We start from the raw sequence: 22,500 nt of genomic DNA on the forward strand, positions 1-22,500 counted from the left end.
CGACATGCTATAGTTATCAGGCAGGTAGGTGGGCAAGTAGAGGTTGAGACAGATCGACATACTATAGATACCTGGCAGGTACAGGTGAGACAGACAGGTTGTCTGACAGATAAAAAGGATGAGACTGATCGACATGCTACAGGTACCAGGACAGGTATTGGTGAACAGATATGAGGACAAATTTGTTGAGGCAGACAGATAAAAATAGACAGGCAGATTCATGGATTGGGGTGGACAGATACATATGATTATAGACAGGCGGATACACAAACACATGAATTGAGACAGATCGACAGATAGATAGACACAAAGGTAAAACGACATATAAATTGACAATCTTTCTGGGGATAGAAAATAATAGGACCAAGAGGGAAAGAAAAACGGAAATAGTTAATAGATACGTAGACAAAGGCAAAAAAACACGCAGAAAGAGAGAGAGAGAGAGAGAGAGAGAGAGAGAGAGAGAGAGAGAGAGAGAGAGAGAGAGAGAGGCAGACAGACAGACAGACAGACAGACAGACAGAGAAGAAGAAGAAGAAGAAGAAGAAGAAGAAGAAGAGAGAGACAGACAGACAGACAGACAAACCCCCGTCTGTCACCTTTTCTCAACCCCCATGCCCCTAGTCTCTCTCTCTCTCTCCTACCCACTTCCGTGTCCTCTCACGAGCCACCCCTCTCCCCGTCGCTCCCATACCCACCCCCACCCCCCATCTGAATTGTAACATGATGGTCTCGGATGCCCATATTTCGTAGTGGCCTAGCATCCGCAGACATAAATACAGATGGACTGAACCAGTCAATGTACATGTTAGTGCTTTGCTGCGTCGGCCCTGAAGGGATTTCTGGCATCGCTGGTGATGCCCCCCCCACCCCCACGACTCCTCCCCCCCTCCACCCCCATCCCCGCTGCCAGACACCCTTTCTGGGGACAGGACAGGACAGGACAGGACAGGACAGCCGCAGACAGCCATTGCTGTTTGCAGCGGCTCTAGGGAGTTCTGGGAATAAAGTGTTGTGCTTACTGGTAACGGCCCCCGCGATGCCAGACCACAAATTTTGCGGGGAGGCAGAGCAGCCACAACAGCCACGGAAACCGGTGTCTTGCGGCCAAAGGGAGTTCCCCGCTCCACTAGTAGAGCGAGAAAATAGCCCAGCTTGCCCATTCCACAGGTTTTCGCGCACTTCCATCTGTGGGGTTTTTTTTTTTTACTTTTGTTTTTTCAAACGGTCCTTAGAGGTTCGTCCTGCCCTTGTGTCTTCTCTTAGTTCTTTTCACACAGACACACAGAGACACACAGACACAGACACACACAGAGACACAGACACACACACAGACACAGACACACACAGACTCACAGACACAGACACACACACACAGACACAGACACACACACCTCACCAATGACACCTCCCTGTTCTCCTCACTCTCAATTGTAACTGGTTTCCTTTTTGTTTACATAAAAGGGTTGGTGAAAAAACAACAACATGCTTGTGCTTACCTCGTTACCCTGGCTAAACAGAAATTCGTTTCGTTTCGTTCATTTTCGTTTCGTTTATCCCCTCTCTATGTTTTCCTTCTCCAGTTCACCCCCCCTCCCCCATCTATGTTTTCCTTCTCCAGTCCACCCCCCTCTATGTCTTCCTTCTCCAGTTCACCTCCCTCTATGTCTTCCTTCTCCAGTTCACCCCCTCTATGTCTTCCTTCTCCAGTTCACCCCCCTCTATGTGTACCTTCTCCAGTTCACCCCCTCTATGTGTTCCTTCTCCAGTTCACCCCCCTCTATGTGTTCCTTCTCCAGTTCACCTCCCTCTATGTGTTCCTTCTCCAGTTCACCCCCTCTATGTTTTCCTTCCCCAGCTCACCCTCTCTCTATGTTTTCCTTCTCCAGTTCACCCCCTCTATGATTTCCTTCTCCAGTTCACCCCCTCTATGTTTTCCTTCTCCAGTTCACCCCCTCTATGTTTTCCTTCTCCAGTTCACCCTCCCCTCTATGTTTTCCTTCTCCAGTTCACCCCCCTCTATGTTTTCCTTCTCCAGTTCACCCTCCCCTCTACGTTTTCCTTCTCCAGTTCACCCCCCTCTATGTTTTCCTTCTCCAGTTCACCCTCCCCTCTATGTTTTCCTTCTCCAGTTCACCCCCCTCTATGTTTTTCTTCTCCAGTTCACCCCCTCTATGTTTTCCTTCTCCAGTTCACCCCCCTCTATGTTTTCCTTCTCCAGTTCACCCCCCTCTATGTTTTCCTTCTCCAGTTCACCCTCCCCTCTATGTTTTCCTTCTTCAGTTCACCCCCTCTATGTTTTCCTTCTCCAGTTCACTCCCCTCTATGTTTTCCTCCTCCAGTTCACCCCCTCTATGTTCTCCTTCTCCAGTTCACCCCCCTCTATTTTCTCCTTCTCCAGTTCACCCCCCTTTATGTGTTCCTTCTCCAGTTCACCCCCCTCTATGTGTTCCTTCTCCAGTTCACCTCCCTCTATGTTTTCCTTCTCCAGTCCACCCCCCTCTATGTTCTTCTCCAGTTCACCCCCCTCTATGTTCTCCTTCTCCAGTTCACCCTCCCTCTATGTTTTCCTTCTCCAGTTATGTTCTCCTTCTCCAGTCCACCCCCCTCTATGTTTTCCTTCTCCAGTTCACCCTCCCTCTATGTTTTCCTTCTCCAGTTCTTCCCCTCTATGTTTTCCTTCACCAGTTCACCCTCCCTCTATGTCTTCCTTCTCCAGTTCACCCCCTCTATGTTTTCCTTCTCCAGTTCCCCCCCCTCTATGTCTTCCTTCTCCAGTTCACCCCCTCTATGTCTTCCTTCTCCAGTTCACCCCCTCTATGTCTTCTTTCTCCAGTTCACCCCCCTCTATGTTTTCCTTCTCCAGTTCACCCCCCTCTATGTTCTTCTCCAATTCACCCGCCTCTATGTCTTCCTTCTCAGTTCACCTCCTCTATGTTTTCCTTCTCCTGTTCACCCCCTCTATGTTCTCCTTCTTCAGTTCGCCCCCCTCTATGTTTTCCTTCTCCAGTTCACCCCCCTCTATGTTTTCCTTCTCCAGTTCACCCCCCATGTCTTCCTTCTCCAGTTCACCCCCCCTCTATGTGTCCCTTCTCCAGTTCACCCCCTCTATGTCTTCCTTCTCCAGTTCACCCCTTTATGTCTTCCTTCTCTAGTTCACCTTCCCTCTATTTTCTCCTTCTCTAGTTCACCCTCCCTCTATGTTCTCCTTCTCCAGTCCACCCCCTCTATGTTTTCCTTCTCCAGTCCACCCCCTCTATGTTTTCCTTCTCCAGTTCACCTCCCTCTATGTTCTCCTTCTCCAGTCCCCCCCCCTCTATGTTCTCCTTCTCCACTTCACCCTCCCTCTATATCTTCCTTCTCCAGTTCACCCCCTGTATGTTCTCCTTCTCCCGTCCACACCCCTCTATGTTCTCTTTCTCCACTTCACCCTCCCTCTATGTCTTCCTTCTCCAGTTCACCCCCTGTATGTTCTCCTTCTCCAGTCCACCCCCTCTATGTGTTCCTTCTCCAGTTCACCCCCTCTATGTTCTCCTTCTTCAGTCCACCCCCTCTATGTTTTCCTTCTCCAGTTCACCCCCCTCTATGTTCTCCTTCTCCAGTTCACCCCCCATGTCTTCCTTCTCCAGTTCACCCCCCCCTCTATGTGTCCCTTCTCCAGTTCACCCCCTCTATGTCTTCCTTCTCCAGTTCACCCCTTTATGTCTTCCTTCTCTAGTTCACCCTCCCTCTATTTTCTCCTTCTCTAGTTCACCCTCCCTCTATGTTCTCCTTCTTCAGTCCACCCCCTCTATGTTTTCCTTCTCCAGTCCACCCCCCTGTATGTTTTCCTTCTCAGTTCACCTCCTCTATGTTCTCCTTCTCCAATTCACCCGCCTCTATGTCTTCCTTCTCAGTTCACCTCCTCTATGTTTTCCTTCTCCAGTTCACCCCCCCTCTATGTCTTCCTTCTCCAGTTCACCCCCTCTATGTTCTCCTTCTCCAGTTCACCCCCCTCTATGTCTTCCTTCTCAGTTCACCTCCTCTATGTTTTCCTTCTCCAGTTCACCCCCTCTATGTGTTCCTTCTCCAGTTCACCCCCCCTCTATGTCTTCCTTCTCAGTTCACCTCCTCTATGTCTTCCTTCTCAGTTCACCCCCTCTATGTTTTCCTTCTCCAGTTCACCCTCCCTCTATGTCTTCCTTCTCAGTTCAACCCCTCTATGTTCTCCTTCTCCAGTCCACCCCCCTCTATATGTTCCTTCTCCAGTTCACCCCCCCCCCCTATGTGTTCCTTCTCCAGTTCACTCCCTCTATGTTCTTCTTCAGTCCACCCCCTTTGTTTTCCTTCTCCAGTTCACCCCCTCTATGTTTTCCTTCTCTAGTTCACCCCCCTCTATGTTTTCCTTCTCTAGTTCACCCCCCCTCTATATGTTCCTTCTCCAGTTCACACACCCCCTCTATGTGTCCCTTCTCCAGTTCACCCCCTTCTATGTCTTCCTTCTCTAGTTCACCCTCCCTCTATTTTCTCCTTCTCTAGTTCACCCTCCCTCTATGTTTTCCTTCTCCAGTCCACCCCCCTCTATGATTTCCTTCTCCAGTTCACCCCCCTCTATGTTTTCCTTCTTCAGTTCACTCTCCCTCTATGGTTTCCTTCTTCAGTTCACTCTCCCTCTATGTGTTCCTTCTTCAGTTCACTCTCCCTCTATGTGTTCCTTCTTCAGTTCACTCTCCCTCTATGTGTTCCTTCTCCAATTCACTCTCCCTCTATGTGTTCCTTCTTCAGTTCACTCTCCCTCTATGTGTTCCTTCTTCAGTTCACTCTCCCTCTATGTGTTCCTTCTCCAGTTCACTCTCCCCTGTGTCTTCCTTCTTCAGTTCACTCTCCCTCTATGTGTTCCTTCTCCAGTTCACTCTCCCTCTATGTGTTCCTTCTCCAGTTCACTCTCCCTCTATTTGTTCCTTCTTCAGTTCACTCTCCCTTTATGTTTTCCTGCTCCAGTTCACCCCTCCCCTTCTCTCTCTCTTCTCCACCACCCTCCCTCTATGTCCCCCCCCCCCCTCTCTCTTATCCAGTTCCCCCTCTCGCCCCACCCATCTCTTTCTCCTTTCCCCTCCTCCCCACCCCCATCGCCATGCACGCCCACATCTTTTCCAGCCCATCAACCTCCACTTTGGCAGATCCGTTCTGACTTCTGTCCGGGTTTTGCGGCATGTCTGGACTGCATCAACTGCTTCAACAACGAGTTGTAGTTCTCTCCGCCCCCCCCCCGTCTCTCTCTCTTTCCATGTGTGTGTGTGTGTGTGTGTGTGTGTGTGTGTGTGTGTGTGCGTGTGTGTGTGTGTGTGTGTGTGTGTGTGTGTGTCTGTGTGTGCGTGTGCGTGTCTGTGTGTGCGTATGAGAGAGAGAGAGAGATAGAGAGAGAGAGTGTGTGTATGTGTGTGTGTGCGTGCGTGCGTGCGTGCGTGTGTGTGTGTGTGTGTGTGTGTGTGTGTGTGTGTGTGTGTGTGTGTGTGTGCGCGCGCGCGTGTTTGTGTGTGTGCATGAACAATTATACCGGCGCTTGTGTATCCCCCCCCCCCCCGATCCTCGGGACCCCACCTCCTCACACCGACCCCCCGTCCCTCCCCAACCTGTCCCTTCGCCCTCCAAACTAAACGGTTGTTGACAGAAGGAACAACTTGGACAAGCTAAGCTGATATGGTTCCAAATGAATCTGGCCATGTACTTTAAAACATGTCTTCTCTCCACGGAGAATCGATCTAAATGCAAAAGAAAATGTTTGTGTCCAAACGCTGCATGAAAAAAAAAAAAAAAAAAAAAAAAGAGGAGAAAGAAAAATAAAACAAGAATTTGAAAAGTGCATGTCAAAGCTTGTCTCTAGAAATGGCTATTTCTGGTTATGACCGAGAGAGCAGTGCCCAAGAAGATTAAAAAAAAGTTCCTAGTCTTAACTAGTTGGACGGAAAAGATATTAAAGAGATTTCTTTCTTTCTTTTTGTCCTCCTCCTCCTCCTTCTTCTACTGTTCTGCTGTTTCAGCTATTTCTTCTATTTCTTCCTCCTCTTTTTCTTGTTGTTGGAAGTAGTGGTCGTTGCGCTGGTGTTTTTGGCTGCTGATTCTGTGCTAACAAAAAGGGCCGACCAGAGACAACACCCAAGAGTTTTGAAACGAAATGGAAAAATCGGTAGTAGTACAGTTTGTTCCCACCGAAAAATATACAAAAGACCAACCATCAAACAAGAAGCTTACCACCCCCCCCCCACCCCCCCAAAAAAAGAAACAAAAAACCAACAACAACAACAACAAAAACAACAACAACCAAACAACCAACCAAAAAAAATAAACACAAAAAAGCACAAAAACCAACCAACCAACAAACACAAAAAACTATGTTTCCCCTGAATGCCTGACTGGTTAAACGACAACAACAGCAACAACGACAAACAACAACAAAACAAAAAACAACAACAAACAAACAAAAAACCAAAACGAAATAAAAACAAAACAACAACAACAACAACAACAACACACACACACCACAGACACCCGCCCACACCCACCCACCCACAAAACAAAAATAACACACGAGTGAAAGACGGTGAAAGAACAGAAAAGCAAAAGAAAGGACTCCAGATGTCCTAATTTTCTCGAACGAGAACTCCTGACATTTCCACACAGTAAATGTATGGACATTAATTTACACGCCCCGTTTCCCAAATGGCTGTACCGATCGGAAATGCCGTTCTCCGTTCTCGTTGAAGATGTCAAGATAAGTACTTCTTCTTCTACGTTTCATTCACTTTCTGAACAAAGCGTGAAAGGTCTGCTGGTCCTAGTCTTTTGTCTTCTTCTTTGTTTAACCCCTTGAGTGCTGAACCTTGGTGAAAAAATGAGATCAGCGTGACATTAATTTGAAATGCACTCACTACCTTTTATGTAATTCATCAATGAATATTGATTTTTTTCTGAACAAAATTAAGGCAGTCCCAAAGAGGAAGAAGTCCAAAAACAGAACAGTGACGGTCAATCGGACTTGCAAACTCTGTCTTGTCTCAGGTGAGGTACACAGCCCTTCACTGGCGAGAATACTCGTCAGCAGCGGTCGAGGGGTTATTTAATTCGTTGAAGAAGCTTGGAGCCCGACATGATTAGTGCGGTTGTTCGTTCTCTAACCTGTCTAGACAGTTAAAACGGACATTTGTCATGGGTTCTGTCAAGGTCCTGTGGTCTGATTAAAGGCTTCTGTTGTTTTCTTTCTTTCTTTTTTCTTTTCTTCAGTAAGCGAAGTGCTAGCCTGGGGTGGGGTGGGGGAGGGCATGTTAAACTGGCGTTAGTGGAAATTCATTAATTAAACTTCAAGCGATATTCCCCCCCATGGGCAACAGTGAGGAGGACAGTGGAGAGGGTGGGGGTAGAGGGGCACAACACAACCCAGTTCTGGATTCATTTGGCAAATCTTTACAGACTTACGAGTGTTCTTTTATTATTATTATTATTATCTCTTAAGATTGGAAGCAAACTTGTTTGTGATAGTGGGTGGAAAACATGGAAATGGGCGGGCACATGCAAGTCAAATAAAAAAGAATGATCTTTGATAAAAAAAAAAAAAATTACGCCTTCTTCATCTACTTTTCATTCACTTTGTAAATGTCGGTAACGACCTGCTAGAACTATTCTCTTTCTCTCTCTATTTTATTTTTGAATTCGTTGAAGAAACTTGCATACCTGATTAGTGTGGTGATTCGTTCTCTGAACACTCTAGATAGGCCAAATGTCCATTGCTCATGAATCTGTCAAAGTCTGTGGCCTGACTGAAGTGGGGTTTTTTTCTGTTGATTTTCGTTTAATTCACCAGTGCCTGGAGGCATGTTTAAACTGTCGTCAATGGACGTTCATTAAGTTCTGAGTGATATTCTCCCAGGGCAACAGACAGAAGGGAGGGCAGATGTATGTGTGTGTGTGTGTGGGTGGGTGGGTGGGGGGATGTGGGTGGGGGTATGGGGGGTATGGGGTTGTGGAAGGGTAGGATGGTCAGCGGGGGGTGGGGGGGGGGAGGAGGTAGGGAGCGAATAATGCAGCCGAGTTCGTGATTTGTTTGGCAATTATCTGTACATTATAGAAGTTTAGTTATTTATTTATCAATTTATTTATTTACATATTTATCAATATATTTTAGATTGTAGTAAAATCGTATTTCAGGGTGTCAGAGGAAAACAGTGTTGTAGCACATACATGTCAGTCATGACAAAGCATGATTTTTAGCGAGTTCTCTTCCGTCTAATTATCATTCACTTTGTAAACAAAATCTAAAAGGTCTGTTGGTCTATCCGTTGAAAAACATAAAATTTGCTGAAGAAGTATGTAGACCTGATTAGTGTGGTGATTCGCCCTCTGAGCAGTCTAGACAGGTCAAACATGCATTGTCAATGAGTAAGTCAGGGTCTGGAGCCCGACTGAAGTGTTTTTTGTTTTTGTTTGTTTTATCAGTATCGTGTAAGCGTGTGGAACACGTTAAACTGCGGTTAACGGACATTCAGTAAAGTCTGAGCGATATTACCCCTGGGCAACAGACAGAAGGGAGAGCGGGGATGGGGTAATGATGGAGGTGTGGGTGGTGGGAGAGGGGCATAACGCAACTCGATTATTGATTCATTTGCAATTCTCTGTTGAACCTTTTTTCTCTCTCTCTCTCTTTTTGTGTTTTTGTTGTTGCTTTTCTTCAAGTTTTTTTTAATTAATTATTTTTTTTACATTAAGATTGAAGCAAATTTGTTTGTCAGTGAGGGAAACAAAGAGAGCGGAACAGGGCCCGTGCATGCCAGTCCAGTAAAAAAAACCAACAAAACCACCAAGGTCTTCAGAATAAAGAACCTTCTTCTTCGTCAATTTTTCATTGAATTTATAAAGAAAGACTGAAAGTTCTGCAGGTCCTGTCACTTTTTTTTTTAATTCGTTGAAAAAGTTGGAGACCTGACTCGTTACGGCCGTTCATTGTCTAAACCGTCTAGACCATCCATTTCTCATGGTTCATGTTAAAGTCTGTAGTGTGACTGACGTGTTTTTTTAATTTCTTTTCTCAGCATCGTGTCAGCCTGGGGGCATGTTAAACTGGTCGACAATGGACGTTCATTACCTTCTAGAGAAGGGAGGACGGGAGTGTGGGTGTGGGGGTAGGGCGTGGGGGTGAGAGGACGTGGGGGGTGAATGGTCTACAGTGTAGGAAGCGTATAACGACAAATCAATTCTAGATTAATTAGGCAATTCTCTATGGATTAAAAAAGCTTTTTCTTTTTAAAATTGAAGTAGAATTGTATCCGAAGGTGGGTGAAGAAAGCGGCACGGATCGAATGCAAGCAAGTCAGGTGAAAACATGGTCTTTAGAAAGGATACTTTTTCTTCATGCACTTTTCATTTTCGAAAAGGTCTGTTGTTTCCATTCGCTGTTCTTTTCTTTCTTTCTTTTAATTTACTGAAGAGACCTGATCAGTGCGTTCGTTTGTTCTCTGAACAGTCCAGACAGGCCAAACATCCATTTCTCATGGAGTCTATCAAGGTCTGTGGCCTGATTAAAGTGTTGTTGTTTTTTTTCTTCAGCGTCGCGTTGGCCTGGGGGGCACGTCAAACTGTGGTCAATGGACGTTCATTAAGTTCTGAGAGGGGATGTTCCCCCTGGGCAACAGACAGAAGGGAGGGCGGGGATGGGGGTGCGGAGGTGTGGAGGGGGTGGGGGGGGGGGGGGGGGAGGCACAACGCGAATGAATTCTGGATATATTTGGTCATTCTCCGTAGATTAGAGAGATGATGTCTTTTCTTTTTTCTGTTTTTAAGCATTTTTTTTGTTGTGCGGTGGGAGGGGAAAGCAAAACGGGGGCAGCACACGTGCCAGTGAAAAACATCTTTATTGAGTGGTAAAAGACTGAGCTTATGTCATGCAGCTGTTTTTCATCCTGCCCTCAGAAAAAAAACTAAAAAATAAGAGAGAGAGAGAGAGAGAGAGAGAGAGAGAGAGAGAGAGAGAGAGAGAGAGAGAGGAAACACAATGCTAAATGACAATTACGAGCAATGTCTAAGAAATTCCACGGAAAACAACAGGCAACGGAAATACGACAATTCTCTGGTTTTAAAACTGGACAACAAGACAAGACATATTGATATATTACTGATGCAGATTTTTCACTGACTCCTTCAACCCACCCACCCACCTTAACCACCCGCCAACTCTCAAGTTCCTTCCTAATCTTTCAACGACCATGGAAGGGAGGCAATTTTCACTCCTCCCGTGATGGATGATGATGGGTTTAGTTTTTTTTTTTTTTCATTTGACAGAGTTACTGGGCATGCTTCCTGTCGTGATGTATTATCCCAGCAGTCACCCAGGCCCGGGTAATACTGGCCATGCCTGCTGTGCTCTCTGAACCGTGTGAGGAGCACGCGCGAGATTACATCCGGGAACTTGGTTGTGTACCCCTCACTGTTCAGATACCGTGATGAATGTTATTTATAAATGAGATTTTATATCCGCCCTGCATGCTATTCTATTCAGCTCCATCGAATGAATAATATGTAATAGATTAAAAACAAAACAGAACCATACGCATATCATGGCATAATATACAAATCAAGATAGGCAATGGACACACATATACATATACGCAGGCGCGCGTGCGCGCAATCACACACACACACACACACACACACACACACACACACACACACACACGCACACAGGTACGTAATTACACACACACACACACACACACACACACACAGAGCACCTGAAAGATGGTGTCATTCACCTTCACTTTGAAAATTAATGTTCTTCTGTCCATTTCAGCACACTATCCGTGGACAATAAACATGACAGTCTCTATTACTTGGGGTCGCATATACAAATTAAGATTGGCACACACACACACACACACACACACACACACACACACACACGCTCTCTCTCTCACACACACGCACACACGCTCTCTCTCTCTCCCACACACACACCATCTCAAACCTATCTCCTTTTCTTTCCAACCCGCAGTCTCTGCTGACCTCCCGTACAGCCCCCACTCCTACCCCACCCCCGTCCATACTCACACTGATTTTGTTTGGCAATATTGTTGGCGAGACTAACAAGAATCGGCATGGTCTGGGAGCAGTGAGCGCAAAGAGTGTGTGAGAGAGAGACAGAGAGAGAGAGGGGGGGGGGGTGAAGAGAGAAAGAGTGAGAGACACAGGAGAGGGAATGGAGAGAGAGAGAGAAAGAGAGAGAGAGAGAGAGAGAGAGAGAGATTGATTGATTGATTGGTTAAGATGGTTTATTCATAACGCCATGGCTCCTCAAAGGGGGTGTACACGAACATAACAAAAACGTATTCAAATGTTTATGTAACACAATATGCACATCGTCTTTTAAATATTTTGTAAGAGAGAGAGACAGAGAGAGAGAGAGAGAGGTTGAGAAAGAAAGAAAGAAAGAGAGAGAGAGAGAGAGAGAGAGAGAGAGAGAGAGAGAGGGGGAGAGGGGGAGAGAGAAAGAGAGAATGACAGACAGAGAATGAGGCAAACACAGGCAGAGACAGAGAGAGCGATTCAGAGAAAAAGAGAGGAAGAGACAGTGACAGGGAGAGTGAGAGAGGGTGAGGGGAGGGGAGACACACACACGCACGGACAGAAAGACAGACAGAGAGAGAAAAAGAGAGAAGTAACCAGACAGACACTGACATAGAGAGAGACAGAGAGAAACACTGAGAGCAGCAGCTGCAGGGAGAGAGGGAGGGAGAGAGAGAGAGGGAGAGTGAGAGAGAGGGTGAGAGAGAGAGAGAGAGACAGACAGACAGAGACAGAGGCAGAGAGATAAAGATTCAGAAAACCCCCCCAGAGAAAAAGACAGTGACAGGGAGAAGAGGGGGGAGGGGGGGAGGGAAGGTCGGGGGAGGGGAGGGAACACGTGTATACAGAGAGAGAGAGAGAGAGAGAGAGAGAGAGAGTAAGAATAAGGGAAACTGACAGACAGACACAGTGAGAGAGAGAAGCATAGAGAGCAGCAGAGACACAGAGAGAGACAGGGGTGAAGAGAGACAGACACTGACAAAAAGACAGATAGATAGAGAGAGGAGAAAGACAGAGACAGGCAGACACAGACAGACAGACAGACAGAGACAGAAAAACAGACAGACAGAAGATAGATGGACAGACAGACAGAGAGAAAGAGAGAATGTTTGGACACCCCCTCCCATCCGACCCCCAAATAGCTGACAGCATGAGAAATGAGGTGGTCCTGGGGACAGCCAAGCATTGTGTCAGTGCATAACAGTTCTCCCCCTTCCCCAATCTATCCTCCAATTTCTCCTCCGATCTATCCTCCAATTTCTCCTCCAATCTATCCTCCAATTTCTTTTCCGATCTATCCTCCAATTTCTCCTCCTATCCTCCAATTTCTTTTCCGATCTATCCTCCAATTTCTTTTCCGATCTATCCTCCAATCTATCCTCCAATTTCTTTTCCAATCTATCCTCCAATTTCTTTTCCGATCTATCCTCCAATCTATCCTCCAATTTCTTTTCCGATCTATCCTCCAATTTCTTTTCCGATCTATCCTCCAATCTATCCTCCAATTTCTTTTCCGATCTATCCTCCAATTTCTCATCCAATCTATCCACCAATTTCTTTTCCGATCTATCCTCCCCCAATCTATCCTTCAATTCCAATCTATCCTCCAATTTCTCCTCCAAACTATCCTCCAATTTCTTTTCCGATCTATCCTCCAATTTCTTTTCCGATCTATCCTCCAATCTATCCACCAATTTCTTTTCCGATCTATCCTCCCCCAATCTATCCTTCAATTCCAATCTATCCTCCAATTTCTCCTCCAATCTATCCTCCAATCTATCCTCCAATTTCTTTTCCGATCTATTCTCCAATCTATCCTCCTCCAATCTATCCTCCAATTCCAATCTATCCTCCAATTTCTTCCCCAATCTATCCTCCAATTTCTCTTCCAATCTATCATCCAATTTCTCCTCCTCCTCCTTCTCCAGTCCACCCTCCAGTTTCTCCTTCTCCTCCAATATACCTCCTGCCCCCGTAGAATATTTTACCAAGAAGTTCGCAATCTGCCTGTCAGTCTCGCTTGCCAACGCGCATCCATCATTTATTTTATTTGATTATGTAGTGAAAAAGTGTGAGTGTAGATGTGCACCAAGTTCGCTGAAAGTGGCCCTTTTCATTCATTCTTATTTTATGTTTAATTACTAGCTTTCTTTGCATCTCATCTTTCACACACACACACACACACACACACACACACACACACACACACACACGCTATATACATTCATCTAAGTACATATTTATGCATAATGTTATATGTTGTATCTCAAAAAGGCCTGATCAGCGCGTTGGGTCTTTGTGTAAGTCAGGCAATTGTTTCTTCTTCGTCTTCTTCTTCTTCTTTTTTTTTTTAACAGGTGTGGTGTAGAGTGTATGGATCAGTTCTTACGCTGTAACACTTCCTTGAAACTTAAACTATTTCATCCCATTCTAACATATTTCAAATGATCTTTACAATTGTTTTCGAAGCTTTGGAAATATCTAAAGGCAGACGAGAATGAGATGTACAGCATTGAATAATACATTATTGAAAACAATTCTGACGCTTCGCTTTGTGCATGTTTCTGCAACAGAAGCAGCAGTCCACCTCTGTTTACAGCTGTACTTCTTGTGTGATGGAAATGTCTGCACACATTGATTGACTGATTGATATAGATACTTATATAGCGCCTATCCTCGGTCGGAGACCAAGCTCTAAGCGCTTTTCAAACACGGGGTCATTTACACAACAGGCTGCCTACCTGGGTAGAGCTGACTGACGGCTGCCATTGGGCGCTCATCATTCGTTTCCTGTGTCATTCAATCAGATTTCAGGCACGCACACATACACACTCAGACAGACATGTAACATTTGACATTTTACGTGTATGACCTGTTTTGTTTATTTACCCCGCAATGTAGGCAGCCATACTCCGTTTTCAGGGGGTGTGTATGCTGGGTATGTTCAGTCTTGTTTCCATAACCCACCGAACGCTGACATGGATTACAGGATCTGTAACATGCGTATTTCATCTTTTGCGTGCGTATACACACAAAAGAGGTTCAGGCACTGGCAGGTCTGCACATATATTGACCTGGTAGATCGGAAAAATCTCCACCCTTAACCGGCCAGGCGCCACCGAGATTCGAACCCGGGACCCTCAGATTGTAAGTCCAACGCTTTAACCATTCGGCTGTTGCGCCCTATTCAACCATGTTTCGGGTGAACAGTTTCTTTAACACTTTTATTCACCTCTAATACCTGGGAGAAGTTTCTGAGTTCTTTATATTTATATACAAATAACCCTTCCGAAACAACGCCACAATAAACACTGAAATACCATGGGAATTGAAAACTTACTCCATGGCGAAACTACGTCATATTGTCCACTTAAATCTGGGTACTGATTCCAATTCAAACTTAGTTTTTCACTAATGTATATTGGGGATGACACCGTTTGTTCCAACAGAAAAAACAAAACAACGACAGTATCGCGATGGCAGCAGCAGCAGCAACACTGACAATAACACTTGTAGAAGCAGGTACAGCAATAACAAAAAGTACAAGAAAAACAAGAAGACGAAAGAGAAGAAGGAGGAAGAGGAGAAGGAGGAGAAGGAGGAAGAGAAGAAGGAGGAGGTGGAGGAGAGTAATAAAGACAAAAATGAGAGACGAATGTCTTGGTCGTTGGCTGTTCTGTGAAATGTCCCCCTTCACCCTACTCTCCCCCCCCCTCGCCCACACCCCCGCTCCCCTCCCCACACCATCCGCTTCTCTCGCCAGCCCGTCCACAATAATAGACGATCCCCAAAGGGTCGTGACCTTGCACAAAAGGACCCGGATGACGGAAGGGGCAATAAGAAAGGAAAGGGCGGAGAACGGTGGTAGACGGAGGGCGATTCACCTCAGGCAGTCCGTCAAACAGCAAAACGGTCTGGTTTATGGATAGCGGCCATCGCTCCCTCATGTGCCAGACCAGACAGTGAGAAGCACCAGCCGCCATGACGAAGTGGTTAGCGTCGCGGACTGACGGTTGGGTGGATGCGGGTTCGATTCCCAGCGGAGGTGATTTTTCTTCGGCCCGCGGTCGGCTCCTTCCCAGAGTTAAGTGTGCTATGGGCTTAAATGGGAAGACTGGGTCCACACAGTCGTGTATCATCCACTTCACGGATGCGTCTTTGGGTACGTTGCTCAAATTTCCTGACCAGCACTGCAAGTGTCTGTATCTCTCGGGCCTGGTTGCCGCCGGAATATCATTATGACGGAAAGCGTAGAGCACAGTCTTGTCACGTAGTCCCAAACCTAAACGGACCTCCATAGCAACATCGTCATCGTCATCCTCTCCCTCATCATCAATACTTAACAAAAAAATGTCCCAGTTCTGTGACCTTTAATGCCCTGCTCTCATGGTGACCTCAGTTTCGACCCCCCTCCACTTCCTACGTGGAATGAGTCCTGTCAATGTCTTCGGCGTCGGCAGGTTCACGGGGAGCTGTCGTTTGGGGGACGTGGTGGCGAGAGATCTCCACACTCCTGGTGGCAGGGACGCTCACCCAGTCTGGCTCCGCGACAAAGCTATTATTGTCGTCAGTCGGTTGGGGGGCTTAGTAGGTCGTGTCCTAGCTATGTTAAATCACAACAGGCACTACTGAACACCACCGAAAGTGACTCAGTAGCAGTGCAGGGTCATCTCTGGTGTGTGGCCTTTTGGGCGACCCAACATCGATAGCTCCCTGTAAACTGCAGACGCTGGGACCACGACAAACGGATTCAGGTGTGATTGTGGATGAAGGATTCGGAATGAGCGGCGTGGGGAGGAGCATCCCGTTGTGTGGACAGCCGTTATCAGTCACAGGCGTAGGAAGCCGTCTAGCCCCCTCTGCCCCCCCCCTCCCCCATGTCGCCCCTCTCTCCAGCTTCCACCCCACCCCGCCCCCTTTCTCCCCAGGGTTCTCCTCATCCCAGTGGACACATAGTTCATCACTTCACGCGTCAATACAAGTGACGGCCTCGAGGTAACGCGTCCGTCTAGGAAGCGAGAGAATCTGAGGGCACTGGTTCGAATCACACCGGCAGTCGCCAGTATTTTCTCCCCCTCCACTAGACCTTGAGTGGTGGTCTGGACGCTAGTCATTCGGATGAGACGATTGTAACAAATCGCTTTGTACATGTGTACCATTTTTTTTATATGGTATCTTATGGTGCATGTTAATTTTGGTGTTGTCCATTGGAAAATGCGGAAAATTTTTCACGCAGGAACAAAAGGTTCCCAGCCGATGTTTTGTTGCGTGATGTATTGTGAAGCACGTGAATTTAAAAAAAAAAAACTTAATTGTTAACGTTAGGCCAGTTCCGTTTCCCTGAACTGGTTTATTTTTGCTAATGCCGGTCATTGTGTTTGACTCAGGGGCCAGAAACATTCCCGTTGGGAACAGCATCGTCTGATTGTGGCAGACTGAGATTATGTATTTATTGATTTGTTTTAATTTGCCGAAGAAACTAAATATATTTTTGTTCTGGATAATTTTTCCAAAATTCGGCTAAGACTGGTTTCCGTTTAATGTTGAAAAAAGTTTTACTTTAAAAAAAATACGTGAGTTGAATATTGATTTTTCATGTTGTGGACGCTACAACAGTTGAATAATTTGGGGAGTTGCTTGGTATGATGGAAGTGTTAACGCTTTTTTATATAAATGTAATGGTTGATCGGTATTCATTGGGGCAGACAATTTGGGTGTAGCTGGTTGAGTCGGGAGACTTATGGGGATACTTTTACTTCATTTTGAGGGAGACGCTGGTCCACTGCCGTCCCAGGGGAGATACTACCGGCTGAAGGAGAGCGGCCATGCCAAAGACCACTTGGAAGGGCGGACCACCCATCGGTGTGGTGTCCTGTGTACCATGGTGTCCGTCAGTGTTGTGTCGGCGCCTAAGATGTGGGCAGCCGTCGTCGGCTTCGTGTGTGAAGTTCTTTTTCGTTTACTTTGAGTGAGTTCGGAAACGAACGAACATTTATTTTCTTACTATCTTTACTTTGAATATATATTTATTAATATCATTAAGTGTAAATAGCCAAGTTCAAAAGTAAAAGAAAATGGGTTTTTGTTCTTCAAAAAAAATTTAGATTCGCGTTTGTGTTGTGCTTTATGGTTCGAATAGAGTGCCAGGTGAAAACAGCATAGGCCCACGTATTTACGTTGAAAATTCTGTTACAACGATAAACCGATGTCCCGTGTGCAGCATGCACTTAGCGCACGTAACAGAACCCACGGCAACAAAAGGGTTGTCCCTGGCAAAATTCTGCAGAAAATCCACTTCGATTGGAAAACAAGAACAACAAAAACAACAACAACAAAACTGCATGCAGGAAAAAAAAGAAAAAAAAAAGTGACGCTCTCAGTGAAGCGACGCGCTCTCCCTGGGGAGAGCAGCCCGAATTTCACACAGAGAAATCTGTTGTGACAAAAATGACTAATACAATACAATAGTATGTTCCGTAGATGGAGGGACAAGGGGGGTAATTACGGCAGAGAGAGAGACCGGCAGACAACAGAAAGGGAAAGAGAGAAGGGGTGGGGCTGATGCCAACCATAATGTTAAGTTGATTTTAAAGGCCACAGTGTCGGTTTGATGAGGTTCACTTACCTTGCAAATAGAGGGAAGAGAGAGAGAAAGAAAGAAAGAAATAGAGAGACAGAGATCGGCACAGAGAGAGAAAGACGGAGAAAGAGTGAGAAAGGTGGAAGAAAAGAGTGGTAGAGAGAGAGAGAAAGAGGCAAAGAAAGAGATGAAGAGAGACAGAGAGAGAGGGAGAGGGAGAGAGAGAGAGCAAACCCCCACCCCTCCACACACATACGGAAAGAGGGAGGTCATCTCAATACAACAGTGTACATGCTCGTGGACGTTCAGCTTGTTACACAAACACGCACACGCACACGCACAGGCACACGCACACACATACACACATACACTCTCTCTCTCGCACACACACACACACACATGATGATGACGACTGTGGAATGATCAAAACAGGAGACTGAAAGGCACTGAAACAAGACAAAGACAGTGTACACAGTAACAGCACTGGGAGGGCAGTTCACATGCCTTACGTAGCGTGCGTGACATGGGACCAGTCATTCCTCGTGCAGGGGCCTGGCTCATCTTAGTGTCTCTCGTCACGCGACACACAGACACAGGGCACAGTCACAGACAGGTCCGGCTGTGACAAAGAGCATCCTGTGGAACACCAATCACTCCCACACCCTCTCTTCTTCTCTCCGGTGGAGGGCCAGTCACGTAATCCTGAACTGACCTTGCTTCGGGTCGTGGCCGCCAGGGCAGCAAGATGAGCTAATTAGCGGGTGTGTGTGTGTGTGTGTGTGTGTGTGTGTGTGTGTGTGTGTGTGTAAATTGAGAAACGGGACCGCCATTCTCGCTCTTGGCATTATTTTGACATCGTTGCTTTAAAGCACAGCCGACCGCGCAAGGCCATGTCAGGGTTAAGGTCAAAGTTCTCATCGCCTTTTATGGCCATCGGGTCGGTGGATTAATATCCACTGTGTCTAGGGCTCACCCCCGAAAACGGAGTATGGCTGCCTACATGGCGGGGTAAAAACGGTCACACACGTAAAAGCCCACTCGTGTACGTACGAGTGAACGTGGGAGTTGCAGCCCACGAACGAAGAAGTCGTCTAGGGCTCGGCATAGGAAGGCGGGGCCCAGTCCTATCCTTCCGCCGTTGTGACCTTCCACAAAGGAAGCCATTTACCATTCACACCTGGGTGGGGTGAGGAAAAATCGGAGTAAATATATATATATATATATCAGGGCAGCCCTACCAAATGGAACATGAGGCAAGGCCTTCATGACTCACGTGTGATTTCTGCTAACAGAACCGAAAGTTGAAAGTCGGGAGTAGGGGAAAGGGGGGCGGGAGGAGGGGGCGGGGGGGGGGGGGGGGGGGGATGTTCCAGGACTTAGAGTTATCGATCCAAATTATGTCTTTTTTCCCCATCACCGCCAGAAACGAGTGTTTGTCGAACCGTGTGATGGAAACGGGAAAATGCTGTTCTGAGTAACCTGCACCGATCGGCATTTCAATGTTTTATGATCATGATATGGATCTGTCAAACTTTCAAACGGTTCCTGTCGTCCTCACCACTTTCCACACACATTTTCAGGCGTAATACACCCGATAATCAGTTCCTTCGACAACATTTTGGAAGATCACACGCATTCTACATGTGACCAAGCGCTATGCTTGCTCCAACACGATTCACGCACAAGCTGTACTAGCTTGCCTCACGCACAAGCTGTATTAGCAGACGACAGTTTTCCCTCCTAACCCACGCACAGACTGTGTGACGTCACTCTGCTTACATCATTTTGTCCTCGCCAGACCACCTGCTCGACCAGTGTCGCATCGCGGTACGTCATTGGCTGAGAGCAAACTTGTGTTTCTGTTCCACCGTAATTAATTAATAACTCTTTTGTCAGATCAGTAAATTACAAGTATTATATACTGGCAGAATCGTCGCAATTCCATCTTTAAGTCTGTTCCATCTATGTTTGCCTACGTTACACTGATTTAACGCAGTTTGTAATTTTCAGCGACGAGCTCGTTAAAACTGACCCTGTTCAGGCGACTTAAATTAAGATTATAAATTCATCTTAAATAACCAACACTTCATTTTATACTCATTATAAAGTAGGTGTTGAGCTCTTTCTTTTGCAACTTATCCGACGTAAATCGGTTCAGGAATCATTTAGAAATCTGTCACTGAACACCTTTAAACAAACACAATTGTTATCGGATTCTCCGTGATTAGTGACGATCTGCTCGCAAGCACACGTGACAGACTTTGCGGTCCGCTAAACTTGCATAAATTGGCACAGTGAGTGATGAGTGGCCATTTTCATACCTGGTCAGTCATCTGACCTGCTCTCTCTCTCTCTCTCTCTTGCTGCGTCGGGCAGTGTGTCGTGTGTGTCCCCACAACGGCTGACACCTCGCTACGTATCGCTGCACTGTCTTCTCCTAGTTGTCTTCTTCTTAGTCTTCTCATTACTTCTTCTTAGTCTTCTCCTTTTTTTTTACATAACTATTGTAAATAAAACAATAGAAAAACCCACTTGTGACTGGCCTCTATATGTTCCTGGCCTGTGCGTGGGATCTTGTCTATCCTTTCATTCAATCAATCATTTAGGTTAGTTCTTTTGTGCCGTACCCTTCAAGAACCACTCGGGACTCGGCTACATACAACTCTGAACACTGCAGCCATGTCGTGCTCCGTGACCCGTCAGTTCAGTACTATGGCTTCGGCACAAACGCCAGAACAATGGTTATTCATTGTCGAAGTTTGTGAAAAAAAAAAATCGTTATTCATTTAAGTGACCTTACACCAGTATCATTCCAAATACTTGGGGTTACCTTTACCTTGCCACTATTGTTGCAAAATCACGAGAATCAGCAATTTAGAAAAGTTTCATCAGAATTACCACAGTAAACTCTTTGTATATATCACATTCTTTATACAGTCAGCGATCAATTTCCTTTCTGACAAGTAATTTTCTGAAACAGCGCGACAGAGATGTTTTTATTTTACACTGTCCAAAATACCGCTTGCGAATCCCGGACCTTCTCGCAGACTTCAACAGCTTGGCATGTTTATGGACTAAAAAAAAACAACAACAAACAAACAAACAAAACAGCAACAACAACAACAACAACAACAACAAACAAAAAACAACAACAACAAAAATCAAACAAAAAAACAACAACAAAAAAACCGCTGCAGCACCATAGTTGATTAACAGCAGATTCGTTCTGCAGTTTGGCATTTTTATTGATTCTCTGTTCGGATGTTTTCTACATTCACTTTCCATTGTTTATGCTCTCTTTTTTTTCTCTCTTTTGTTTTCCCCGTATCATCCTTGTTTACTTAGTTTCACACAGGTTTAAATGCCGTCACCCATCTCAGGTGAATTGGCAGGTAGCCTATAATCATGTGAGGGATATGATGGGGAAGGGGGTTTGTTTAGCATGATACACATCGAAACAACACGTCATTAAAGTGAGAAGCGAGAATGTCTGTCTGTCTGTCTGTCTGTCTGTCTCTGTTTGAGCACCCGGAAATTCGAACCCACAATCCTTTAAATGGGCGCTTATCTAGTTGAGTGACACAGTAATCTGATCTTTATTTTTCCTGTGTGTGCTTCGAAGAAAAAAAAAGAAAGAGAAAATAAGCCAAACAAAAAACGAAAAACAAACAAGCAAACAAAAAAACAACAATAACAAAACAAAACAAAACTGCATTATTCTCACAAACTGGTCGGGGAAGGGACCTTGGTCAGGACACAAAACAAGACGTCCCTGTCCCCTCATCCTCCACAATGTTTTGCACATGTCCAGAAATGGCCGCAACGACACATGCTATATTTATGGACATGTATGTAGTATCCAGTTCGAAGTTTGATTTTTAATCGTTGAAATCTGCTATGTAAGTACCGAATGTGCGTTTCGGTGTCAGTGAGACCCTACCCCCACACCCCCCAAGTTATCAGCATCTTTATGTACCAGATGTAAATTTCGTTGTCTTTATTATCTTATTTTATTTATTATCGTTTTTTTTTTAGTTTGACCGACTACAGGACGCCTCGAGTTTCTCGTTAAAAACAAATAAACAAACAAACAACAACAACAAAAACCCACCCAAAACCAACAAACCAAAAAAACAAAAACAAACCCAAACAAACAAACAAAAACAAAACATCTTCTACTACAGTTTAACACGATTGACTCCACGTCGCGATAAACTGCTGTGCTTGGCTGGCAAAATGTGAAACGGGCAGAAATCAAATCGCTGAAGGCAAACAGATTTCTTACCAGCGTCGCATTCGATACAATCCTATTCTTCTGGGACAACGAAACTTTCCTTGAACGATGCAACCACTATCGTACAGAGACGTGAATATTGAATTACATACGTCCAGCGCCTCGTTGGACGTGTTCAGCGGTCGTGTTCGTGCCAAGTGTAGCTGAAGATTTGTTAAGATGTCAGGAAAACATCGTTGGAAAACTCAACAGCCAGAAGAGAAGCTGATAAGAAAAGTCTGTAGGATGATGGCTTGAGCATTTTTCTTCATCCAGTGCATACTGAACACGGTTTAAAAAAAACTATTTTATTATTTTTTTCATGAGACTACTTTTGACTTCCGCTGGGCTGTTTGCAAAACAAACTGATTCTCTCTGAAGCATCTGCTGTTCATTGGAATATTCTGAAAAAATGGGTGGATACTTATTGAAACAGCAACAGGTTTTAACAGCAAAAGGAAAGGTGAAGGAGGGAAAGTAAGGTGTGTGTGTGTGTGTGTGTGTGTGTGTGTGTGTGTGTGTGTGTGTGTGTGTGTGTGTGTGTGTGTGTGTGTGTGTG

General features: G+C 45.6%; 1 protein-coding gene across 1 annotated transcript in view; it reads right to left on the reverse strand.

Annotated features, from left to right (window-relative positions):
- LOC143277252 (alpha-1A adrenergic receptor-like) overlaps positions 1-22,500 on the reverse strand; it is a 123,348-nt gene that overhangs the window by 13,441 nt on the left and 87,407 nt on the right. The gene's annotated exons all lie outside the window — the stretch shown is intronic.

This window comes from Babylonia areolata, chromosome 2, assembly GCF_041734735.1.
Source record: "Babylonia areolata isolate BAREFJ2019XMU chromosome 2, ASM4173473v1, whole genome shotgun sequence".
NCBI lineage: Eukaryota > Metazoa > Mollusca > Gastropoda > Neogastropoda > Buccinidae > Babylonia > Babylonia areolata.